Here is a 6,636-nt window from a genome sequence, read left to right as displayed (position 1 = left end):
CTCAAGGTAGATGGAAACGAGCAAACAAACAAATGTGAAGTACATAATCTAACAAATTGGAAAGAAAGAAAGCAAGAAAGCAAGCTTAGGGACTCAAGAAAAAGAAACGAAGGATGGACAAATTTTGAAAATTTAAAATAAACATAGTTAAACCCAGCCTTAACATCTGTTCCCGCTGAGCAGAAAAGAAAGGACTCTTACTATAAAACACATCTTGGTCTGTGGAGCTGTCTGCTCGTGGTAGCACTGGCAGCACTGTGTTCTGAAACTGCTGGTCCCAATGAATTTATTCTTTTATCCCGGAAAAGTTATGGATGCCTGTCTTCCATGAAGATTTAATTGGAACCTCAAACAGGTTCCATTCAACCCTGCAGCTCCCTCTGTGTCAGGCAGGAAAGTGGGGGTGGCCTGGAGAGAGGATGGAGAGATTATCTTCAGCAGTGAGGCACCACAGCTTTTCATCAATGCTTCTCTTTCGTCATATACTTTAGCTGTTGCCTTGGTCTCAGCACAGTGGATGCAAGCGGTTCTGGGGCTTTTCTGCTCTCCTCCTCCTTGGTGTGAAAGGCACCTGCATGCCACAAATGGCTTTCTATGCCCTATGGGCTATAACAACAAGAAGAACAATAATAAAGGTAATAAACTCTCTGGATGACTGGGTAGCTGAGGCAACTGGTGGGAAATAGACTTCTAGGTCACCAGAGCCAGTTACTGATTCCAGCTACTCATAGTCACTCACATCTGAGAGCTGTTCAATGCTCCTTGCTTGAAATGAGTTTGGAGGTTTTTAGTTCAGTGTCCATGACATAAAATTGTCACCTACACAACTGCCATGAAGTTAGTTGGCCATTTCAGCATATAGGCCAAGGAAAGAATCTAAAGTCTGCTCTGACCTTTAAAGGGGGGGAGCTTTTAAATTAGGAGTGATGCAGACTGGTGCAGGGCCCAGATGTGGCAGAGACATGCTCTGATGCAGATTTCCTAGTTGTGTAGGAAAGATCATCCGCGAGCCGTTTTGTTTGTGCATTTAGAGAAGAGTGGATAGACCTTGTAACTGTCTTCCAAGTATGTATGATACAAGAGCAGTGTGGAGCAATGTATTACTACCATCTACTGGATAGAACTGTAACTGTTCTGTTACGTCAGGGCCTGAATATTACATGATTTGATGTTAGCTTGAGCGGTAGGGATACGGAGGCTTTTAGTTCTATTTATGCTGTTACCATGAAGTTCTGCCCGGCCATAGCGTGCAGCATCGTGGAGCCTTAGGAGGTCAGACATTTGTTACTGTGTTGCATATCTTCTTTCACAGAGATAACGGCCAAAGATGCTCAAATATTCTCTGGAAACACTTTCATGCACGCATTAATCATTTTCCAAACTCTTTTCCTGGATCTTTAAAAAGGTGTTACTACAGGTTGAATCTCTTATCCACAACGCTCTCATTTGGCAACATACACATTCGGTCCTGATTTTAGTTAGCCGGATGACCACTTATAGTCCAAAGTGCCACTCGGAGCAGGACCCACGTTCCTGGGATAGTAGCTCTATATTTAACCTATCTGACTCCACTGCCTTTGTCGTGGCTTTACCTTTCACAGTACCCTCACTTCGTAATTACTTAGCCAAACACTGAGTCATTAGATGGTTAAATCTTTCCTTCACTTCAGTCCTTAAGGTCCCTGGGACTCGGTTCAAACTTGCTCAAATGTGCCAGTATCTTTCTGGCCCTGTGGAGCCGAGAAAAGAAATAAGTCAATAAATATTTATCTTGCATATATGAAAAGAAGTGCAATGGTGTACTCATAGCTTTAGGTAGTGAGGTTTCCTCCCTAGCAGCAGGTGAGGACGATGTTAACCAGAAAGTATTATAATTAAAAAGGCAGGAGCTGATAACTTGTCCCGGGCGAGAGTCTCCCCGGAGGAGCTCGCGGCGCGGAGCCTGGGGAGATCCGCGGACAGAGGGAGTTTGCGTCGCGGAACCCCGGGACAGCGGAGCCGCGGGAGTTTGCGTCGCGGAACCCCGGGACAGCGGAGCCGCGGGAGTTTGCGTCGCGGAACCCCGGGACAGCGGAGCCGCGGGAGTTTGCGGCGCGGAACCCCGGGACAGCGGAGCCGCGGGAGTTTGCGTCGCGGAACCCCGGGAAAGCGGAGCCGCGGGACAGAGGAGCCGCGGGAGTTTGCGGCGCGGAAGAGCGGAGCCGCGGGAGTTTGCGTCGCGGAACACCGGGACAGCGGAGCCGCGGGACAGCGGAGCCGCGGGAGTTTGCGTCGCGGAACCCCGGGACAGCGGAGCCGCGGGAAAGCGGAGCCGCGGGAGTTTGCGTCGCGGAAACCCGGGACAGCGGAGCCGCGGGAAAGCGGAGCCGCGGGAGTTTGCGGCGCGGGACAGCGGAGCCGCGGGAGTTTGCAGCGCGGGACAGCGGAGCCGCGGGAGTTTGCGGCGCGGAACGCCGGGACAGCGGAGCCGCGGGAGTTTGCGTCGCGGAACCCCGGGACAGCGGAGCCGCGGGACAGCGGAGCCGCGGGAGTTTGCGGCGCGGAACCCCGGGACAGCGGAGCCGCGGGACAGCGGAGCCGCGGGAGTTTGCGGCGCGGAACGCCGGGACAGCGGAGCCGCGGGAGTTTGCGGCGCGGAACCCCGGGACAGCGGAGCCGCGGGAGTTTGCCTTTGCCAGTCAACACAGTTTAATGGGGAAGAAGTTTATCAAACTTGATACAATTTTCAATTGGACGGAAAGTTTGATGGTCAAATGCAAGGCTGACCCTACCCTTAAATTATGAACCTGTGAAGCTACCCTTGATGTTCCGGCTACGTCTGAATTGTCTGAAGCGTCTTTGCATATTTCGTTTCATGTTTGCTATCTACTCCAGGACACTCTTGTCACACAGCTAGAGCCAGCTGTTGTTCTAAGCCGGAGAATTTTATCAAAACTCTCTTTCGAATCCAAGCACACGCACTCAGCTTCTCGACATAGCTTCCAGAGGTAGCATATTCTGTCATGGCTGTACTCTGCTGGTCAAAGCCGAGTCCCTGTGTCCTCCAGCAGCGTCCTGACACCCTGGCCTTCTCCTGAGTTGTGGTGTAGAATAGGACCTCGTTCACACAAACATAGGCCTCCCTTCTGAGCATCACACACTCCGCTAGGAGTCTCTTCTTGGCATAGATGTGCTTTGGAGTGCCGTGTTTTAAAAAGCCGGAAAGATAGTGACAACAATCTGGTGGTACCCCACAGACTATTTTCTGCGGTATTTCCAGAGAACACTGAGCAGACACAAGAGTCGCTTAGCGCTGGCCAAGGGGTGTGCGACTGGGAGCAATGGCAGTGCTGCGCAAGGGCAATGTAGCCTTGCATCTCAGGGCTACGCCTCTGAGCCTTGATTTTCAGTTGCTGTGTAGAAGTGGCTGAACTTCGCACATTAGGGAGAAGGGAAAAATGTGACTCGGGGGGTTTTTCAGACTAGGTTTGTTTCCTTTCTCCCCAAGGCAGAACTTCACTTCACTTCGCTTCACTTCACTTTCCGTTCCTTTCTTGCAGCCGCTCTTCACCCCTTCCTCCCCCTTTCCTCTTGCACTCGTCACCCACTCCCCCCGTTTCAGCACCCGGGCCAGCTCCCAAGCCTCTGGCGGCCGCGCTCGTCCCGCCTCCAGTTCCGGGCCTCGGGGGCGCGCCCGGCCGCGGCGCACGCCGGCGGGGGCGGGGCGGTGGAGGGCGGAAGGGTATATGAGCGCCTGCGCAGGGGGGGCTGCGGCTCCAGACGCGCGGAGACAAGATGGCGCTGCGGGTCATCCGGGGGATGGTGAACGGGGCCGTGTCCGAGCTGGCCGGGGGTAACGCCGGCGCTGGCCGGGAGCAGGCAGCGGCGGTCAGCCGGGACTACATCTCCCAGCCGAGGCTCAGTGAGTGCCGGGCCGCGGCGTTGCGCTCCCAGGCGCCCGCTGCGGCAGCTGGGCCGGGGGGTCCCGAGCACTCCGCGGTGGGGGAGATGCTGGGCGGAGGGGGGGTGTCCGTGTCTCAGCCTCCGGTGCGGGGGAGGCGGGGGTTGGAGTGGGATGTGCCGGTGCGGTCTGGGCGGGGGCTCCTTGTTGCAGCCTCCGGGGTTGGGCGGGCGGCGGGGTTGTGCTGGAGGGGAGAGTCCCTGGTGCAGCCCTGGTGAAGGGGTGACCAGTGGAGTAGAGAAGGGGGCATCCTGCCCCAGCCCCAGCCGGGGGAGGTTGGGCGAAGAGGGAAACCCTGCTGCACCCCCGGTGTGGAGTGGGAGACGCTGGATTAAGTGCCCTGTGAGCGCTGCATCTTCAAACCCAGGCTGTAATTACTCGTGCTCTGCCCTCCATCCCGGACAGGCTGGGCCTGAGCCCTTGTGCCTGCATTCCAGAGCAGAGCCACAGCTGTGTCCCCCCACACCCACACCCCTTTTTTTCCTGCCATTCGATTTCCCTGCCCTTACCACTCTAAATGTCAGTTGTGCTTCCCTTGGCTGAGGGCCCTTATCTATGGCAGGTGGTTCTTGGTGTGTCACTGCACCCTGGCTATTGTCCCAGGTGTAGCCCCTTCTTTTGTGCCTGTTGCGATATCTCTCTGTCCTGTTGTGTCTCCCCACTCCAGTATCTTGGGTGGCTGGAGTGTTAACTGGGTAGAAATAGACCAGCCTGGCTCCAGTTTGTATCAAATAGAGTACATCTGCTCTCTTAGTTTCAGGATCTGGGTCTGTATGGAGTAGAAGTAAAAGAGAAGCTGGATGTAAGTGCCTTATGAATGGAACTGGATCTGAGAAACCAGTGTTCCCTGCCCCCCCCCCAGCATTGCCACCTTTGTGCATGTGGAAGTGTAGCAAAGTTGATGTCCCCTGTCTGTGGTAAAGCTGTAGAGACTTGTTTTGGGAAAAACACTTAGTCCACCTGGGCAAATAGGAAAGTCAGGTGGCTTTATTTAGTTTTGACACATGTAATGGTGTTTCCTTGTAATATTACCCCATGGGACTCTTGGTATACATGAGACAAATGAAAATTAAGAGATTCTATTGGAAAAATGATGGTGGCTAAATTGACTAGGCAAAACCCCTGGAAATAACAGTAGGCATGGTGCAGTATTATCCCCAACAAGAGCATTCTGTGTGCTGGGTATAGCTGCAAATAAATTCCAATTTGGGGAGGAACAGTTGTATAATCAGCAGATGGTAGAGACTGCTTTTATGTAGTATACTTAAAGTGGTGTGGTACATAAATATTTTTATGGAGTCTTAATTGTACTCTTTTTACTTGAGGAAAGGATTGTGAAACAACACTCTTCATAGGAGTTGACTAATCTGTTCCTGGCTGGGTTGTTTGGTTTGTGTTTAGTTGAGGTACAGCAGCAAGAGGAAAATTACACTTAGAGAGGCTTAAGAGTTACTTTTTATTTATACCAAGATAGAAACAATTTAACTAAGACAAGTGATTAAAGTACAAGTTAGTACTTGGAGTTTTTAAAGGGGAAACACAATTTAACTTCAGAAAAGTTTTAGACAAACTAGCTAGCTTAAACTAATAGAATTAATGTGTACACAAGAAAGGCAAGCTGCAGGTGTGATTTTCACTCCTGCCTCTTAGACTTGGTGGAACCAGAGTCTTTCCCTCAATTCCTATAGGAAAGAAGTGAATGTGTTACACCTGTATTGCTTACCCCTGCCTCCTAGATCCAGTGTGACCCAGAATCTCTCTCAATCCCTCAGGAGGAAGTAGATATGAACCAGGTGTCCCCAGTCTCTGGAGTTAATTCCAGACCAGGCCAGCAGGTGTAGGTGATTAAAACTCAAAGGGGGGGCGTGGTCTGCCAAGCCCCTTTATACCACTTTTGTCATGTAAGCTTCTTCCTGGTCTCAAGTGGCCAATTGGGACGAATATTTTGAACCCCAGGTTTCCCAGGGAAGGTGCAAGGCTCAATTCACACCTGTGAATTGTGGACAATTGGGCACCTTTGGAGGTGATGGGTGGGGGTTCCCTATCCTTCCTGGGGAAGTGATCAAGGCGTGTCAATTACCGAGATCAGCCAGAAGGGTAGCCATTAGCTAGCCCATTCACTGTCTGGTTTTTGTGTATAGTAGAGGCTGGGCAAGACAGCACAGCTGTGTTCCCAGGACATCAAAGGCTACCTGTCTCCCTTGCTTGTTTCTCTCTCTCTGTCTCTCCCAGTGGCAGGGGGGAGAGGAAGAAAAGGCCGAGTGGGGGGTTCATGTCTGGCTACAATCAGTCAAAATAAAATACTTTGGCATGGTTTATGCTCCAGAATTAAGCTGATGTCAGGTCACTTAGGTCAACCTGATTTTGTCAGTGTATTGAATACAGCCATGATGCTGCTGCCAGTGTGCATGAGAGGTGTAGGGTGTATGTTGGTGTAGTTAAGGTGACAGTGTCCAGGTAGATATTGCATTACTGTTCTTGGCTGTTGGCTGTCATTCTTGTCAATTTCACCACTCCTGAACTTCACAAGAAGGTCCAGAAGGGTGATGGCCTACAGTCAGAGCCTGGCTGTGCAGCATCCCAGCCCCCACTCAAGGAGGTGAGAAGCCTGGACTGGCTGCCCCTGGCCTGGGGAACTGAAGCCTGGTGGTTGGTCGTGCTCTCAGTGGGGAGGTGAGTCTTGGCCACTCCCTCTC

Source organism: Carettochelys insculpta, chromosome 31, assembly GCF_033958435.1.
Source record: "Carettochelys insculpta isolate YL-2023 chromosome 31, ASM3395843v1, whole genome shotgun sequence".
NCBI classification, from domain to species: Eukaryota; Metazoa; Chordata; order Testudines; family Carettochelyidae; genus Carettochelys; species Carettochelys insculpta.
The sequence above is the reverse complement of the archived record's forward strand: the minus strand, read 5'-3'. Positions refer to the sequence as shown.